The sequence below is a fragment of the Magallana gigas genome, chromosome 9 (assembly GCF_963853765.1).
Source record: "Magallana gigas chromosome 9, xbMagGiga1.1, whole genome shotgun sequence".
In the NCBI taxonomy this organism is placed as follows: domain Eukaryota; kingdom Metazoa; phylum Mollusca; class Bivalvia; order Ostreida; family Ostreidae; genus Magallana; species Magallana gigas.
The window spans coordinates 5,488,745-5,508,933 of NC_088861.1; the positions used below are offsets into that span (position 1 = coordinate 5,488,745).

Consider the following 20,189-nt stretch of genomic DNA (forward strand, 5'->3'; position numbering starts at 1 on the left):
TCTATGTAATCGACCGAGACTTGCTGAATGCAATCAAAAAGGCGAGGCGAGAGTGCGGAGATGCGAAGGCCAGAGTGTGAAGTTGGGAAGGAGCGATAGTAGTATCGCTCCTTCGCCTTCGCACTTTAGGCATCACATCTTCGCGCTTCGTCGTCACATCTTCGCACTTTTGCTCCTTCGCCTTCTCACTATCGCCTTCGCAACTTCGCATCTTCGCCCTAAGGTCGAAGTGGTTCTATTGGAACACCATAGATATATGAAAATGTAATTGTTAAAGGGGCATCGTCACGATTTTTGTCAAATTCTATTTTTCTGTTTTCATTATTAACAATGCTTAAGGAAAGCATTTCTTCTGATCAAATGAATTTTGAGGGTCTTTTGTAAAGTTATAAGCAAAATACATGGCTCACAATTCTTTGTCATGTAAACACGGCTATTGCCCTGTTGTTGTTTACATAGGTTCAATATACCAGTAAACAATCTTTTTCAAGCTGATTTGTCTATCTTCTTATTCATTTTAAGCATAAATAAACAGTTCCTTACGTTTAAAACATTCATCAGGTCTAAAATTGGAATTTTCACTTCAACATTCAAAATGTAAACAAAGGCTTTGTTTACATAGCAAAGAATTGCAAGCTCTGTAACTTGCTTATAACTCAACAATTGATACTCAAATTTTGGTTGCCTATTAAATATGCCTCACTGAAGCATTGTGAACATTAAAATCGGGAAAATAATTTTTGACTAAAATCGTGACCATGCCCCTTTAAGATGACAACCATACCCCGTTGCAATACGTCAATGTTTTGTTATAACGGAAGGATTTTTATTTTCATAGATATACCCCTTCTTTCACTTTAAGTTTATTTGAATATGAATTATAATTTCCGTTACTTTCTGTAACTTGTAGCAGTAAAAATTACAATAGTGTAAAGACTATTTCACAAATAATACAAAAATATACTGAAAAACTTTAATCTACAAGGGGGTCATTATTCTACAGAGGTCACTTTTCTTCATGTGGAGTGTGCTCATTTTTATGAAAATGACACTTATTCTTCAGACAGAAGGGTCCTTTTTCTGCGTAAAATAATGACCGGGGGTCATTTTTCTGCGTCGAAAAATGACCGCCGGTCATCATTTTACGTCGAAAAATGACCCCCGGTCATTATTCTACTGGGGTCATTATTCTTCATTACACCGGCAATTTTCAATATTAATCACATTTCATGAACTTGAATATATAGAAACCAGTAAAAATGGTACCTAACAAGAATGATAATGAAAGCATTTTGAAATGAATATGATTTGTATCTACATCTAGAATGTAAATTCTATATCTTTTACAAAACAGATTGGCATATACTTACATGTATATTAATATAACATTTGATATTAAAATTCAGTTAACCTTTTCTTTATCTGGAAAACCATTAAAACGGCAATTATTTACATATAGTGATATTATAACTTGTTTGCTTATTTGTTAAAAATGTTAAAAAGAAACCAAATCACGATATCAAAAATGGAACCGGTTATAGATTTTTTTCCTTTCATGCCACATATGGTCAGAAAAAATTAATGACCTAAAATCAATAAAACATTAAAAGGCTCTGTCCCATGTGCTTTTTCTTCCTTTTCCTTAGCCATTAATTATGCACTACCGGGTTTTAATCATGCACAAAATCTACAGTATACAGGTTTCCTTGGAGACGATTCTGGCCTGAAGGTCTTCATCTTTTGAATTAATTTTATCTGATATCAACATCAAACGCAGTGTGGTTAAAGGTCGGTACATAAATATTTCATACTCTTTCATGAAAATGTTTAAGTTCACATAAATATAAGTGTGTAAATACACATAACGACAAAAGTACATCATTACCTTAAAACCAAATTTTAATGAACATTTTAACTAACTAACATTAAAGGTCAGACCCAGTGCTATATAGAAGCACAACGGCATATCTTTAATAATGGGTTTGAACGATTGTATATAAAACTATATTTTCCATACTTTCCATACGGTTTAAGTTATTGGGTCAGACTTATGTAATGTTGTATTTCATATTTTCTTGAAACATAAAACAATTTTCTCAAGGAATAAATGTAATATTTAAAGTTTTATACGATATAAAATGGTTTAAGGCAGTTTATGCTTTAAAAACCGCGAAGCGGTTAATAAAAAAGCGTAAACTGCCCCAAACCATTTTATATCGTATAAAACTAATAAATATTGCATTCATTGCTTATAATTTATTTTATTTGCTATTAATTGTAGATAAAAACAGTCATTTGACCTTTAAAATGACATCAAATTGTATAAAATTCAAACGTAACGTCAGGCGGATTAATACATTTTTGACGTTAGTCTTACTATGACGTAGGCAACATTCTTTATACAATATAAAATATTTTTTTTAGCCAATCAGAAAACGCGTTACAACCAGAATTAAATTATTGTAAGATGAAATAAAAAACTACATTTGAAATTAAATATCTAGGCTAATCGTACTCCTTTTGAATTTTTCGACAAACGGACAACAAGTTGATAGCTGTTATCCAAGAAAGATGAACCCTAGAAGTTGATATGTCACATATCATATAGTGCCAAGCGATCGACAAATGATCACAAAGAATCAGGTCCAAATGAAATATCTAGCAAGAAGATATCACAAAAGCCTGGTACTACCATTTATTTTTTTTTAATTTGGTATGAAATATGAGACATCGTAAACAACAATTATCGTCCAATTTTAAAATGCACTAGCAATGGCAACTGTGATGTCATAAATGTGTGAACAAGTCTAATTAGTAACGGAAATACGATATGATTTTACAGAAATGTTTATGTTATTTCTTTTCAGGCAATCTCTGCAAAGATGGATGATGAAGGACGTGTAAACTCGCTGAACTTGATTCTGCTGGTTTTGGTTCCGGAACAAGGTAGGCGGCTTAGTCAATTAAGAATCGCATTTCAGGAAACATCTAGTTTTGAAACAACATAAAATGTGGCAATGTTGTATAAATGGCGACACTCTTAGTGCAGAGAAAGTTTCTGCACTCCTGCATGACGAAAACGCTGGATCTTTGGTGTCGTATACTTTTGTTTCAAACTTTTAGACGTTCGAATATGACACCAAGTCATTTAATAAACCCATAAAATTATTTTCATGTTAAAACTATACATTGAATGTGCTGCTCATAATGATCTTAACCAACAGTAAAAACATCATCACCATGCTCAAAACATTATCAATATTTAAAAAACATTTTAAAACAACGCTAACTATTAGTATTGTTTCCTCCAATATCAGAACATCATTACTTGTTATTAGTTTTTCTCATCATCAAATATCATCATCTTTCTAAAATATTATATGAGACGTAAAGGCATGACTAATATTTTAGAAATGAATTCAATATTTATTAGTGTTATACGATAGAAAATGGTTTGGGGCAGTTTACACTTTATAAACCGCGAAGTGGGAAAAATCGCTGGAAATATACTTTTGAAAATTGTATGTTTGAGGTTACAACATTTTCCCATTATAGCGCTAAAACTATTCCATTTCTTAAAAGTAACCATTTAAAAGATGCATAATGTTCGATATCGGATAAACATGCGTAATATACAACAAGATTGGCTTGTTTAAAAACTTAGAGGTATTCGAGATAATAAGGGTACAATAAGTAGCTGGGACTTCGACAAATGCATAGTTTTGGAGATGCATGCATCAGTGTTCGAGATATCGAAGTTCATCTGCATATATCATTGTTATTATGTGAAAAGGGATTAAAATCAGAGTCTCGGTTTTCTAATAAATTTTATCACTTTGCTTCTAGACATTTTATACACCTAAATGTATTTCAAATTCATTTGATATAGTGCATTTTAGATATTCAATATACTAACACTATTCCACTTCCTGGTCGAAACGGGGATAATATTATATCTCTTACCTAATGACTTTTTTCTTTTCTTTGCGTGTGTTCTATGCATTTTGGCGACTCAAAGCATCAACGGTAAATTTAAATGTATGTAAAACACATCATCAATTTGGAGTCTTGGTAAGTTTGTTTCAGTTTGTCTAATGTTTTAAACGATGTACAGTCATGTGAATCGACTCGTAAAAGAAAACAAGAAAATTCCTATGAAGGCATATTTAGAAAAGTTATCTTCTCTATTCTTCAAATTGTGTATTTGTAACAAAATGATATCGGTTGCATCACGTGCGTTATTTCAAAAATGTATTCATCAATAAAAGAAAAAATTGGATCAGCAGATAGAACTATCTGTTCGTTGTTATCGATTTTATCAGAATAAACTAGAAAAGAATACAAAGAATTTCCCCACTAATTTATATCAAAGTAACTTTGTTTTATAGGGTTCTGTAGAGTGGCGCATCTTTGGCGTGACTGAAAAGGCGATCTTATTCATCAATTTTGTTTTAAGCTTGATAATAGCCGATCTCATCTTTTGCTTTAATGTTCATAATTGAAATTTTAAACTGTATTGCAAAATTATGATAATTATAATATGATTACTTAATTTTACACTACAAACAATCATTCGACTGTTTTTCAACTAGGGGAAGTTCTTACAAATATTCCTACCATTAGTATTGTAGTATAAATTGATATATTTAATTATACTTACACATCACGTTACCATGCATGTTTTGGGACCCTGAGCCTTTGCATGGAATGAAAATGGTCTTGAAGTAACTAAAATACCAAGTATAATACAGCAGAATAATTCTCGTCTGAAGAGCTGAAAGTTGTTCTTTACATTAAATTGGTCTGAACAAATACCACGGAGTGGTTTGAATGACATTCTATGAGTATTCATCCGCCCGGAGAAGCGAGAAGTCGCTATGATTTATACCATACACAAACATTATTAGTATGGACAAACATACCTCTTCAATCGCGGGGTTTCTGTAACAAAAAACTATCCTATAGTAGCCTCGTTATTCCGGTCGATTTCTTGAGTTGTATCGATAAATCGTGGCAAATTGATTTAATTATGAACACTTGTCATAAAGACCATATCGATTCTATTCTCTTGTGTTATAGCTGATTAGATGTCTTTGCCGCGCCCCCTGTTGGTGCAGGGGTTATACCATTTGAGTGGGAGATATGATAAATATAAGCAACAGTGGGATCAAGAATTGAAAATTGGGTCCTCTATTCATTGTCGTTATTGTCTAAACTGGATGTTTTAATTAAGCTTTTTGTCCTATTACACAGTGGCTGATAAATGGTAGTAATTCAATATTCAGAGATTTTTGTGTACGATACAAACTATAAATGTTACTGTGTTCCAAGACTGCACGCTGTCCGTAAATGGAATTCTGAGCTAATACTGTATTGTTCTGTTTTGTAGTTCAGTAAGGATGACTTATTTCATAGCAGGAATTTGGATTCTTCTCATTTCTCTCAACTTTGGAAGTTGCATGTATTATGCAGGTAAGAAAATCAATTCCTAACTAAAAAAACCCCAAACTGTTATCTTTGTTCAAATACGCCGAATTCAAATCTGCTTATATTTTTTTTAATTATTTGGATAAAAATCTTAATACTGGTTTTAATTGCTTCGGAAAATATCTTTGATGTGCATTATGATTAGTTTTAAAGTGATATAGAAAGTAGATATTGGATGCAACACGTTACATATAGCTATCAAGAATGGAATATTTTGGTAAAAGCTAACCAAAAGATGTGAAATAATAAATAGTCAACAAATTGACACGCTAAAATCTGTTAACAATTCTATTCATAATGACCATAATGCGATTGTTGAAATATAAAAGAAAGTTACGCTATGCACCTTAAAGTCATCTTGAAATCAAGAATACAAAGACAAAATCGGCTAACGATGGAAATCCGAGTCATTTGAGTTTAGCACTGTCTTCATAATGAAATCCAATGACACAAATTCAGAATATTCGTGACAGAGTGAATATTATCGAGGTGATTAGGTAGTTGAATCGACATCAATTTGTATTACAGGGATACAGAAAATGAAATGAGAGGAAATTAATGCGGAAGTGTGCTGAGCGAACTCATTTCCACAATAGAATGGATTTATCAATTAAATAACCCTTAAGAACTAAAATATTGAAATGGCGAGGGAACAGCTAATGAGGCGAATCAGTTTTCACACCTGAGGTCATTTATATGACGGTTGATCGGATATTGGAGAGATAGAGAAAAAATAATCACTTCCATTTTGTTCCAATTTATACTATATGTTTCAATTATTATCTATAAACATACACAATAGATTTTGGTTTCATTTATTGTCTGAAATGTCTAAACAAATTTGAAGTTATACGGCATAAAGAACAATGTATTGAGCCACAACGAAGAAACTGACTGAGCAAATCATGAACTTTACCATCAATCCTAGCTTCATTGCAAACTCTAGTTATTTTTTTGCATTTTTGTACCTGTTTGTTCCCACATGTGTGTATCATGTAAACAAACTCAATCATCGTTCCTTAAGGCCCGACCCATGATGAAGCTGTGCCATTCAGTCAACTGAAATGTGACTGAAATATAACTGAAATGTGACTGAATTGCATAGCTATTCATTCAGTCACCTTTTCAGACCTTTCAGTTAACATTCACTTGACTGAATGATAGAGCTTTATTCTGTGAGACGCGATCTTCCTTCAATTTCTATTTTTGCTATATCCGCTATGTGAAGATTTCCTTACTTAATTCCAAAGTTATATTTTCATATTATATGATATCATTCTATCTGGATATATAATTTTAATTGAAAATATATACTTTGACTTTATAAATAAGCATCAATTGAATTTTGTTTAAAAAAAGCAAAATGTACCCTGAGTTTCGGGGGCATTACCAGGTTTCAATGACAAAAAAAAAATCTATCAAGGAATATCATGGAAAACTGAGGAACATTGCGTGTGTCCTGAAATCGTCCTGTGGGTTTCAATTTCTGGCATTCAGATTTTGTTCGTCTAAAACAACTGCTGCCGATAACTGTGTGTCTACTTAAAGGATTCGATTCTATAAAAATACGTAGATCATTCATTTACTATTGCATAAAAAAAAGTAATTTCCTGTACGTATACTAGTATTCCGTAATTAACTGTCAAGGGTCTAGATACATGAAAAACACGGCGCCTTATCGTCGACAAAATGGCACCACTCTCAGAATATCCTGCTCTTTGATTAGATTAATATTTCAATTCTTAGATGATAAGTAAAAAATCATCAAAACGAGACAAGAGTATCAAACTGGAAGTGTTTTAAATATTTAGTGCATTCATACTAAGATTGTATAATTATCATTTTATATTCCTTTGGTTTATACAAATACTTAATTTAAAATTAATCTTAAAGTGATACTTGTTCCTTATTTTAACAAATTTAAAAACTACATAAAAAATGTGTGTATTTACGAATAAAAGGACATTGAAATCCATAAACTATGAGACAATGCAAATCTTTAATAATTTTTGATCCTCAACCATGTTCGCTATCTTTAAGTTATCCGGAATTTTTAATTTGTACATGTACCATAAATCTGCCTTTTATATAGAGCAATTAAATTAGTCTTGAAGAGTTATTACGCTATTACGCTAGGTCATCCAACGACCTGCTTGGCTTAGTGGCTCCAAGGACCTTCTACCTTAAGGTAAAGGGATTAGAGCCACCGATATACTTAAACAACCTTTTTTGTAATTTGATTTCAACGTGTATAAGTTATTTATTCCATTATATTCATCGAGGCTCAAATTGCATTAGGTTCGTAAAATGCTTGGATACCCTAAAAAAATTATTTCATTTATAGATTTTGAAGGTTAAATAACGTTTTTATTATGATAAAAACCCCTTTTAGTTTAAGATCAAAGCACCTTAAGATACCATCTAACAGTGCTCTGTGTTCTTAGCAATCATTGGTAACCCGGATAACAATGCATGCGCAAAGCATCATGTCATTATTTTTTCTTTTTGATAATATTCTTTATATGTAACAATTCCAGAAATAACGCATACTAAATCTTTAATTATTAAAAAGCTGTAGGAGTTCTTGTTTACTTATTTTGCAATGAATATAAATTTTGGAAAATAAATCCATATAACAAACACTTTTGTATAAATCAAATTGAAAAAAATCTGAGAACTTTAACCTAGCAAATCTTTTGAAAACAAGAAATTCAATCGTTGACCCGGTCCACAATACTTAACGTCAAACAGAAACTGGCTGCAGGGCTCTCCAATAATAAGTAATTGCCACTCCATCTCATTCTGCTTGCTGTTAGTTCTTTTCGTTCCACGACAGACTCGCTTCGTTAAGTTTCATTGACAGTTTCGTAATATCCAGTTCTGATTGATCGTATCTTGGTTCCAATTGGGGACAATGCAAGTCTAAGGAGTGTTCCAAAACGGCAATGACGTACATTTGCACAAAACCACTGACCGATTGCAGTTATTCCGACTATCAATTCTTTTGAGATCAATAAGTCTGCTGATGTCTTCTTTATTTCCTTAAGCAATGAATGTACTTTTCATGTCCAATCCTTGAAACAGCAGACTACAAATGACAAGATCAAACCCTTAGACTTAATTTGTGTGCATTGATTAATTGGCAATTAAAACCCAATGCTGCATCAGGCGTTTTCCATGAGTCAGTTATTTCCTTCTCTAACTGTCTTATTGTCTGAATCTTCCCTTTCTGTCTTAACTTCCTTACAAGTATCTTACAACTTTTTTCCTCAAGAAATAAAACAATGACACAATATATACAACCGACGTGCACGTCGATTACTTAGATGCATGTAGCTCTAGTGGTGGCGGCCATTGCAATTTCCTATTTCCACTTAAGAATCAACTAGTTAAAAACAATGCATTGACCATGACCTCTGGTTTCGATCCAAGAGCCAGACCTTTGCTAAATATTACAAATACATTCAGTTTTGTTTAATTTAGTTCAGAGACTTTGAATTGTTTTAGCTACCGATGGAAATGGCGTTATACTTATGAATAGAAAAATTATATCAAACTATTATTTCCCTTGGATTGCCTGATGTTTAAAACAATGTCGAGGTCAAAATAAGCAGCAAATTGAAACTGAGTACAATGTGCCTTAGAATCAATGCAGACATTGATTTTCCAACGGCTGTGGTTGTTTCTCACTAATCATTTTGGTCCTGTTAAGTTGTCTTCTTTTTAAACTATCACTAAAAATTAATATAAATCAGAAAAAATTGCCAATCATGTTAACAACGTGCAGCAAAATAGCAGTATAATGTTGTGACGTTTCGTCACCAACTGGTTTCAAAATTTTTAATCGTTGTTATCTTTTTAATCTGTATTGTTGATGAAAAGACATATCAAATTCAGATTGGTGAAAATTTCACCTTATCTTATTTTGTCTAATTTTAAAATTATTGCTTTCTTCGGTGTGAACACTTCAAGGTTTTGCTGGGTGGATGTGTAAGAATTTGCTTAACAGTTTTTTTGGTTAATACCCGCTATCATTACCGTTCTAGACATGCAGTCGCATTACTACTTTCTGTTATGATAACGTATCTTCATCGAATATTACTTCATAGTTACGTATACGTGTATATCTTTCTGATAATTTTGCAAGATATAGGATGTATATGCTGTTAGATGCTCTTTCGGAATCTGGGTCCATTATCCAAAAGAGAAAATGGCCAATTAAAAGTGTTTTCCAATACCATGTGTTAGTTTTCACATTTAGAGTAAAAGGAAGGATTTCGGTATGTTACCAGTAAATATCTTACTAAACCAAATAGTATTGAGGTCTTTGCCGCAATAACAATAAATTGGCAGTTGTAACAAATGTTATGTCTCTTGGTTATTTTTTTTACCACTCAGAGTATTGTAGAAAACATCACGCTAGCTTGGATTTCAAACAATTGTCGTAAAAACCCATCGTTATATTTCCTTAACTTTACCGTCTGTTCGTCAATATGTCTATGGATAGGAATTTTATGGTAAGACTGAATGCGAAAATGAAGCAAAGGGTAGTCTTGATATAGAAATTCGTTTTACTGTTAATATCCGGTACTATAAGCCGATTCCATTTTAAGTAAGCTTAAAGCCAGGCATATAACTGTTGTCATGTTCATATTGCAATAAATGTTTCAATAACAACACGTTCTGTAAAAATCTATAAAAATAAGTGTATAAGGAAAACAGATAAAATATTTATGTGTGAGGATATATTCAAGGGAAGGTGTTGATACTGTTTTAAAAATCCCTTTCTAATGAATAGTGTTATAAAAGAAAGAAAGTTTTAGCATACATTTTCTGTGAAAATAATAAAATATCAACGAAATTTGCCACCATGTACTTTTTGACCAACATTGTAAAATCGTGAAATGGTCAGATTTTAGGCATGGAATTTTAACACATAATAACGATATCTTCTTTTAGCCATTCCTGCTTCACACTAGTTTTTGTGAATGTATTTAAAGGACATAGACACGGTTTTGAATCAAAATTGTATTGTCTATTTTCACGTATAAAAAAGTTGACTTGCGCATTTTGAATGATTGTTCAATGTTTGAATGTTAGAAGTCAAATTTTAAGAGAGGTACAGTGGTGAGAATTCAGTGTTATGTAAACAAAGCTCAAGTCTTATATTTGTTTACAAATAATGTGAAATTTGAAATTACCATTTTTGGGGTGGTAAACAAGGTAAACTTACTCAATGTGTTCATGAATAATGAAGAAAGAAAACTTTGGTTGAAGCTGAACCAGTAAAATGCGTATGTAAATAATAAAAACTCTCGAGTTTCGTTGACTAAACAACAAATTTCAATCTATGTATCTTGCTTATAACTCAATATATGACTTTCAAATTGTTAAAAAGCATTGGAAATGCCCATATTAACCATTCTAAACATTGCAAATGTAATTGTAAATGAAATTTAAAATTTTGGGCCAAAATCCTGTTCAAGTCCCTCTAATGATGTATCATATAATATCATCTCGGAAAACAAGAAAACTGTACTCTTTCTGAGTACCTACAAAAAGAAAATATTAAAATAAAAAAAAATACTACATGTTGTTTGAACTTGTAGGCTTGACTATACAATATATGCATGTATATTTTCAAATATATTATACATGTAAATGGGTAATTATTTTTCGTGGATAAGTAAATTCGTGGTTGACGAATGAAGATTCTATCTATAAAATATGAAATATTACACCTCAAATAGCATTTAATTAGTTGATGAACTCAACCAACAAAAAAACATAGAAAATGATTTTTTAAGATATTGATGAAATTGCAGTAGTTTAAAGGTCGTAATCTTTGTCAAATTTATTTTCTGCTGTTTCTGCTTCGCTTTTTGTTTTATCGTTATTTTCTTTAAAACTTCTCTTATAATTTCCATTAAAAATTGATTTGTTTCCTAACTCAGAATTACAATAACCATCTCTATATTATCATGTGTGGTGTTTATGAGAGAGAAATGTATCGAACGCACTTCCAAAGGAGATGATTTTATCAATCATTGAACAATGTAATACATTTAATTATTACAACAACTTTTAGGCAGTTATAACCGACTGATGAATTTCCTAAGTGTTTTATGATACGTATACAAACTGAGCTTATAAGGGGAGAGGGTAAAGTACATGTACCATCTTCTGGACGATAAAACAGTTAACATTACAGTAAATAACAAATCAGTAGATGTCACTATTGTGAACTCACAATAGCAGAAATTTATGTCTATAAAAATTTACTAAAAGAACATTAATCATAGTAAAATGATGTTTATGCACATGTTATAGAAGGGAGTGGGGTATTTAAAACATTATGCATTGATTAAGTCGCCGACCAATCTGAAGCTATGAAAAGAGATTTCATAATTATTATTTACATGTTAAAACATTTTTTGTGTTTTATCTACAGATTACGATGACGATTACTACAATCAGAACAAAGCATTAGATTTATTCAAGTCAATGGATAGGTAAGCATAGTTTCTTCTCTCTCTTAAAGCCCGTAGGAATTTACTGTAAAACATTGTATTTATTTAAAGGGGCATGGTCACGATTTTTGTCAAACTCTATTTTTCGGTTTTTATTAGTAACGATGCTTTAGGAATGCATTTCTGTCGATCAACCAAAATTTGAGAGCCAGTCGTAGAGTAATAAGCAAGATAGAGTGCTGTAAATTGGATGGACGATCTGGGTATTAGCGCACTATTTTTCAATGGGTGACACTGTAGCTCTCATGTTGTCCTTTGGAATTTTTTCAAAACGGGCGCTACACACCTGCAGCTAGTATTTTAAATATGTTAATTAGTGCTTGAAAAATAAATATACAGTGGAAATATTGAGCAACTTTATATAACATAAACTTAACATTATTTTTCAAAACTAATACGAGTAGTTAGAACATAGGGCCTTTTTTTAAAAAAATCCACGCTTTTCCTTTAACTTATAGAACATAGGGCCTTTTAAAAAAAAAAATCCACGCTTTTCCTTTAACTTTATATTACTACATTATTTTCTACAAAAGCGCGATACAACCTGATCCTTAGTGAGATCACGACTAAGGATAAGGTTGATGTTGCTTATATAAATGAATTAATCTTTAAGGATAAATTTCATTATTTTTCAAAACTAATACGAGTAGTTAGAACAAAGGGCTTTTTTAAATTCCACGCTTTCCATTTATCTTTATATTACTATATTATTTCCCTGAAAAGTGCGATACGGTTTATTCTATGAATGTGTTATCTAAATCTTACATAATTGAAATCGTTGATTTTGTTTTTAATTTGATTTTTGATTTGAAAAAAAAAATTAATAAATTAATGTTTCATTAAAATGGCTTTACAATAAATTTCATTCAATGCCGTGAATATCATGCAGAATCTTTTGAATATAAAAAGTTGCCACCAGAGCGATTTATGAATATTCACAAGGTTAAAGATGAAATATTGTCCCCACCACCCCAAAAAAAGGTTCGGGGTAAAAAAATCTTTATTTGTTGCGTATAAATTACATGTGTACCATATCACAACTGATAGTTTTCCTAGTTTGATGTAATCAAACATTTACCTTTCTTTTTTGGCACAGTATTACAAATTTGTCTTTTATGTTACATTCATAAGACAAAAACGTATTATCATATTTTTTTTAATTGAAATCCCTTTTAATTCCATCTACGTATAATTATTTGTTTGGATCCATTGAAACTAGATTAAGTCAATAAAACAACTACATGACATTAACAAAAATATCAAAGGTCTAATGTGAAATTTGGATGATTTATTAGAAGGTAAAAAGCTTGAAACAATGATATTCTTTCAAAATCCACATCCAAGTAATGTACATTTATTGAAAAAAGAAACAAATAGAGGATCGTCAAAAATGTAAGAATCGCTTTTATTAATATGTTGACAATATATATAGATGCAGACAAAGAGGTAAAACTAAAACAAATAGAAAACAAAATAATGATGATAGACTGGCACATTTTGACAGATAATTCTTGTTTTATCAAAACAAACGTGGATTAATATCAAGGTACTTTATATTACGTAAACACAGTAGATAAAATTCCATTTGAGATACACTTTCAGACAGTCTCTGACTTAACACATCAAACATGAATGCTGGAAGCATAAAACCAAGGCATGCACTTAATTGACGGTGTCTATTGAGACGATGTACTTTATTTGATTTGATGGGGTCGTTCGAAAATGTGCTGCCTAATCTGACGTAGGAAATATACGTTTTAATCTCACCGTGCACGTACTTTGAGATAAAAAAAAACAATAAAAGAAAATTGTCTTACGTTTCAAAAATCTATTTTTTCACATGGTGGTTTCTATTGCTTTTCTTGGAGGCGTTTAATAAGTCTCCTTTCCCAAAGCTCTTTGCACTGTTTTTGTGCTGATGAATAATAAATCTAGATTTATCAAAGTCATCTGATGGTGAAAGCACAGAAGATAAACTGCGGGAGTATTTCTTGATTTAGATTTTGCGAAACGATCTTAGTAATTAGGTTCATTGATATGGATGCAATGTTATAAATATCCATACCATAATAAGAGAATAGTTGTCAATGTGACAGCAAACCGGATTTTCTTTTGTGTGAACAGTATTCATAATCCATTTGTCAACCCTGATTTGATAAACACTACCTATGCAGAAAAATCAGGTACTCTATATGCACTATATTGCCGAACAAAAGTTAAGTTTAATAGCTGATATTTTTTTCATAAATTATCAAAAAACAGAATCCAAGTATGATGCACATCTCTAACATATGTAAAATCGATCTGAAAAACAACAACTTTCTATCTTGAGAACTGTAGGAGGACTTATCCGTAAAATAGGGGTACCCTTTTGGCAGCCGCCCACCCGCCAAAGCACTCAACCGCCCGACCACCATTTTCACTCTTTCAACTTTGCTTCAAAGAAATTTAAAAGTAAAAATTCCAATTTTTTTTTTACATAATCTTAAAGAACTGTCCCCTTTTTACAAAAGCATTAAAGATATCATATAAGTTTTAAATACATGTATAGTATTCATTTTAAAAGCATAGCCTACTTTTTAAAGTGTCCCAACCAGTATCGGAAAAAGAGCTACCAGACACAAAATAAGACTAGTATCATAAATGTAAGGTATCTGATTTGTCACCATGCATAGAGTAGTCATCCAGAACAAGAGTGCATTCAAAATTTGTGTTCTTAGAGTATACTAGTCTGAGTATCTAATGGCGTCTTAAAACATACGTTTCGACATGTTTTTAGCGTAAAAAATTTAAAGCACTGTTATATAACATATGAATACCAAGTATGGTTTTGTAACAGTAGTGCTCTCAAGTCTGCAGGTGATGAGATACAACATTCTATAGTTGTCATTCATCTTTAAATGGGCATGGTCACGATTTTGGTCAAAATTTATTTTTCCGTTTCAGTAAAGTATTTCTAGTAGTAAGCCAAAATTTGAGTGTCACTCGTAGAGTTAAAAGCAAGATACAGAGCTTGCATTTCTATGTGTGTACACAAAGCTCAAATCATGTTTTTCGTTTACATTTTGAAAATTCCAAGTTTAGATCTAAAATGATTGTAACAATCGCTAAGAACTGTTTTTTAAACTTCAAAACAAATTAGCAGGTAGAAAAATAAGCTTGAAAAAATAACTTTTTCTGGTACATGGATATTTAACCAAAATAAACAAAAACATGGCACGAGCCTTGTTTACATGAAAAGAATTATGATCTCTGTATCTTGCTTATATCTCTTCTACTGACACTAACGTGTTGGTTGATCATTAGAAATGCATTGATAAATCATTGTAAACAATAAAAACAGAAAAATAAAATTTGACCAGAACCGTGACCATGTCATCAACGGCGTGCAAAGACATTGTTCTTGGGGAGCTGTTTTTGGGGGGTTGGGGGGGGGGGTTTAGGAGGGATTGAATAGTGGGTTACGGAGTATAACTCTAAAATTAGTAATCTAGTTTACTTAGTAATACATATTCAACTTAAACATTTTTTAAAAATCAGTGCAATTTTTATACTTAATTCAAAACGGAAAATTCATGATAATGTGAATTTAAGGAAAGGCGTACTAATCCATTAATTTCTTTTACTAGTATTTAAATAAAATACTACATCTTTCTCTCAAAATGTTTTGCTCGTTGTTTATTCAATATAATGCATGTATATTGAATGGGATTAGGCAGCAGGCACAGTCCATTTTAGCCCCCTCCCCCTTGTTCGGTTTATAAGTACAGATATAATTTTAGAATAAAGGTTTCTGGTTTCTATGATTAATAATGACTATCATAATCTATAAAAAATAGGAAATGCGTCGTTGTGTTTGACTTTATACAACAGTCAATATTTATGAGGTCCATGTAACCATACAATTCTGTATTGGTCATTAAGATAGAAGATATAAATGTTTTTGTATTCGATCAATTGTTCGGCTTGATTTGTCCTTCAGATAAAGTAGAGGAGAAGAAAATCTTGATGTAGTTTAATGGAATATGTCGCTTTGGTGTAAGCTCTTGGATAACAGCTCATCCTTTTTTATCAGAAAAAGATACTCTGTTTGAATGCGACATTTATTGTAAAAAAAAAAAAAGGAGTCCTCTTCTTAATTGTTGTCAATTCTTGTTTCCATTTGTGTCAATAGTTTGACTTTTATTTGTTTAAAAATGGTCCATAGCAAATTGGTATCAGTTCATTTAGGTACAAAGATGTCCGAATAATGTTAACTAGGTGAGATTGGGTATTTACTTTGCATGAATATCTCGCTTACATGTAAGGGTTGCATTGTTTTTAATATCATCATTTGCAGATGATGTAAATAAATATTTTAAGATTCGAATTAAAAAAAAAAACATTAACCAAGAGGAATATTAGATGATACACCCTTCTTTGGATTTCATTTTCATTTTTTTCTTCAAGTTTTGAAACTTAAAATTGTTCATAACAAGAAAAACGCGTACATTTGCGTAACGAGCAAATAAGTAGTATGTGTGTGTGTGTGTGTGTGTATATATATATATATCCTTTTTTGCAAATACATTAATGTTTTGTGGATCTTTTTTCAGGCGAAACTATTACCTGAGACAGCCAATTTGCAACAGCTGGAATCGACATTGCTTGCCCTGGTCCAATGAAATCCAGCACAGTTGTTGTGGAGGACTCGCTTGCAAGTGTAATCTGTGGGGTCAAAATTGTCGATGCACCACACAACTATGGGGTCGCTGATTGGATAATCATTTACACGTGACTGAAATTTTATTTGATTTCCATGGATTTCCTTTTAGAACTTCTCGTTTGGGCATGAATAAAGAAACATTAATAGGAAACCGTCTTTTTATATTCTGTTTTTACTTAATTGTTACTTAAGATATATCAACAAAGAGTTCTTAAACGGCATTTGTTTTGTATCTTCCGATCTCATAATTTGTTTGCAATTTTCATGTAAGGTTTTTCAACATTATGTCTTGTCTCTAACCTATTAAGAATTAAAGTAAAATGTTTATCATTCTTTATCAAATATCTTTTTATTGTTTACGGGTTATATAGTTATTTTTGCGTACTATGTTTTCAATGGTATAATTGACGATTTTTCAACATTAAATTATCATTCTGATACTTTTCATGCTGTTTGCATTACAAAATACCACCTTTATTTAAGGCTGTGTTTTAAAAGAAATTCCGAGGATTTTCGAATGGATAAAAATTGTTAGATTATTCCAAGGCATTATAAATCTTCGGAATGTACTATCGTTTCTGTGAGTTTTTCCGGGTATAGAGGAAACGTGTGAAAGAAGAAATTCTAAACTTTTTGCCGAGTATTGATATCAATTGCTTTTCACTGATAGGTATTTGTCTTTGTAAAGAAAACCAACAGAAAGGGATGGAATGGGTAACCTTGGACAGACCTTAATCTCTTGACTCATATCATATAGTACATATGTACATCAATGTACATCAGTCAGCAGAATAACAAATACTAGTGTTGTATTGTGTGTGTACTCGCCTCCAGTTTGTGCACTATGATCAAACCATGACTATCATTAGTCTATCCCAAATTATTGTTTCCGTCGCATATTTGGACGGTTCTTAAATAGAATACATAACAAACCTGTAAGAGAAATACATTTGATATTGATGAATAGGAAAAATTCCAATATTTCTTCATTGACTCGTATTATTTTTTTCACCCTGAAAAATTCACAGGAACAAAAACAGATTTCTTACGGAGATTTGTTATGGGAATTGTTGACATCTTTTCCCTATTCGGAAGGATGGGATACCACAATTTTTCAACGTTATTATCGGGGCACTTTCATGCCGCTTGCAATGCAAAATTTCCTAGAATTTTTATTTTTAGATGTGTATTGAAACATGACAAGCTTCAAGGGGCTTTTTCAAAATGAAATCTTGGAATTTTTCAGTTTAATTTAAGAAATATAAGGAATCGTTCTTTGCGTATTATGAGGTGATGAATTACGGTCCGGAGTGAGGAAATCGAATAAAGTCCGAAGGACTTTATAATAAATTTGATCTGAATACATATCTAAAATTTGCATTAATTGCATAAATCAGAGTTTATGTACACGATTGTACGTTAACAGTGTATGGCTGTGAATGGATTTTTTTGTACTGCAAAAGCGCAAATCTTTTTTATTTCCAATAATTTTTTCGCCCAGAAAAACAAATGATTTGCGGGCGTTTGTTTAACGTTTGGGTCAATTTGCTTCTTGCACTCTTTTTATATGGATATTCAAATAAAGATTCAAAGAGAGATGCAATTATTACAAGCAAAAATATAAAATATATATATGTTTTCTTTGGTGTTTCGTGTGAGTATGAAGGAGGAAATCATTCTAGAAAATGCACAATCTGCCGCTACTTCTTTATTCATGAAACTTCCAAAATGTGATCTTGTTTAAACAAGATTTCAAGAACGTTGTTTTTATGGTTCAAATCATATCAAAGCATTTGAATTGCAATCTTAAGGACTTATTAGCATCTACAAATCTTTAGCCGACTATGGTCATTTTCTTCAGTCTTCCTTGTGAATTCTTCGATGTTTTCGTTAATAATGTTTTCAAGCCTAACCAAACGCAGGCGCAATTCAATCTCCTCGTTTCCAGGATGCAGTGAAGTCTCGTACCGTTGATTTAGCTTTGATAAACGTTTCTGGAGGAGCAGGATGTATTTCTTTGCCTTCTGAACTTCTTTTTCTGTCTGGAAAAGTTTACTGTGCTTGTTTAAGGGTCGCATTTTGAATGCAAAATAACAACATTATCAGTCATCGTGGTTTTATATAATAACACCCGTCAGAGACCCGACAATTAAGAGTTACAGTGAATGCGCGAGTCAGTGAGCGTTGAGTGAACTCCAGAGATGAGCTGACACTTAGTTGAGCTTTGTCTACGTGTCAAGTGATATCCAGGTTGAGATTAACGAAAATGAAGGTTATGATTAATAATGTGATATCATTTAAATAAAAACCCTACAAAATCTCTCTCTCTCTCTCTCTCTCTCTCTCTCTCTCTCTCTCTCTCTCTCTCTCTCTCTCTCTCTCTCTCTCTCAAACACTCAAAACTCTTCAAGCATCTAATTCAACATATCTAGACTATATTCAAACGGGACTGATGAATAAAATTTTCTTATATGATGCCGGTAGATATCAAACATATACATATATGTATCAATAAATATATTACTTTTTCTTGATATTATAAGTATATCTTAGTTTATAGACTGCAATTATCTTTGAATCATTCTGTGAAATGTTGATAATAAATCTCCGAAACATTTTCAGATTTTAAGTGATAGTATCCGATACATTTTATTTGTTTGTGTTCGACATAAAATAATTTAAAAAATATATATATATTTTAAATTCTTTTTTCCTATCTCATTTGTGATATATCTAATGTTTCGTTGTCAAATACAAATGCAATATGGATATAATATAAGTAAGAAAAACAGAAAATAATTATTCCATACAATTGAAAGGTAAATGTCAATTTTAGGTCAATACGAAATGTCCATGTTGTATCTCCATGTAGTAGAATATTCTGGTATTTCCGGATACGTTGATTTGATGTTTGAAATTCAACAAAAGTACTTACCTTCAGATTTTACATTGACAATATACTCAACTAGTTTTAAAATTCAAATTAGATTTAAATAATACATACATGTATATGTTATACCCTTCAAAGAACCACGACGAATTATTAATACCATTTGGTAATAAATCTGTAATATTAGCTCGATTTAATTTATTCAAATAACTCTACTCTTCCTAACTTTACCTTGCACTTTTACATTTGTAATATTTTTGCTATTGTGTACCTCATGTACCAATGAAATGGTTGTAGAGAAAATAAACATTCAATGTATTACATGTAGAAGCTTGTCTTAAATGGAGAGCAGTTATTGTATGTATAGACCACTTCACAACAATAGTAAATCATTCATTGTATATGTAAATGTACATAAGGATTGTGCAAACCGATTTGGTTAAAATTTAAACATTTGGTTAAATTACAACGAAGGGCAATTTGAATAACAATCAAAATGTTCATACTTTAACAATATCATAAGTAAAACACAATAGACACATAATCTAAATCCCTTAATGGCAAATGAAATAAATTG

The 20,189-nt window shown here is 31.5% G+C and overlaps 1 long non-coding RNA gene across 1 annotated transcript; it reads left to right on the forward strand.

The window, feature by feature from the left end:
• Nucleotides 1-2,306: 2,306 nt before the first annotated feature.
• LOC105328210 (uncharacterized) lies at nt 2,307-16,652 on the forward strand. The gene is made up of 4 exons (XR_010709070.1): nt 2,307-2,685; nt 2,868-2,946; nt 5,390-5,472; nt 16,613-16,652. It is a non-coding gene; the product is annotated as an uncharacterized lncRNA (long non-coding RNA).
• The last annotated feature ends 3,537 nt before the right edge of the window (nt 16,653-20,189 follow it).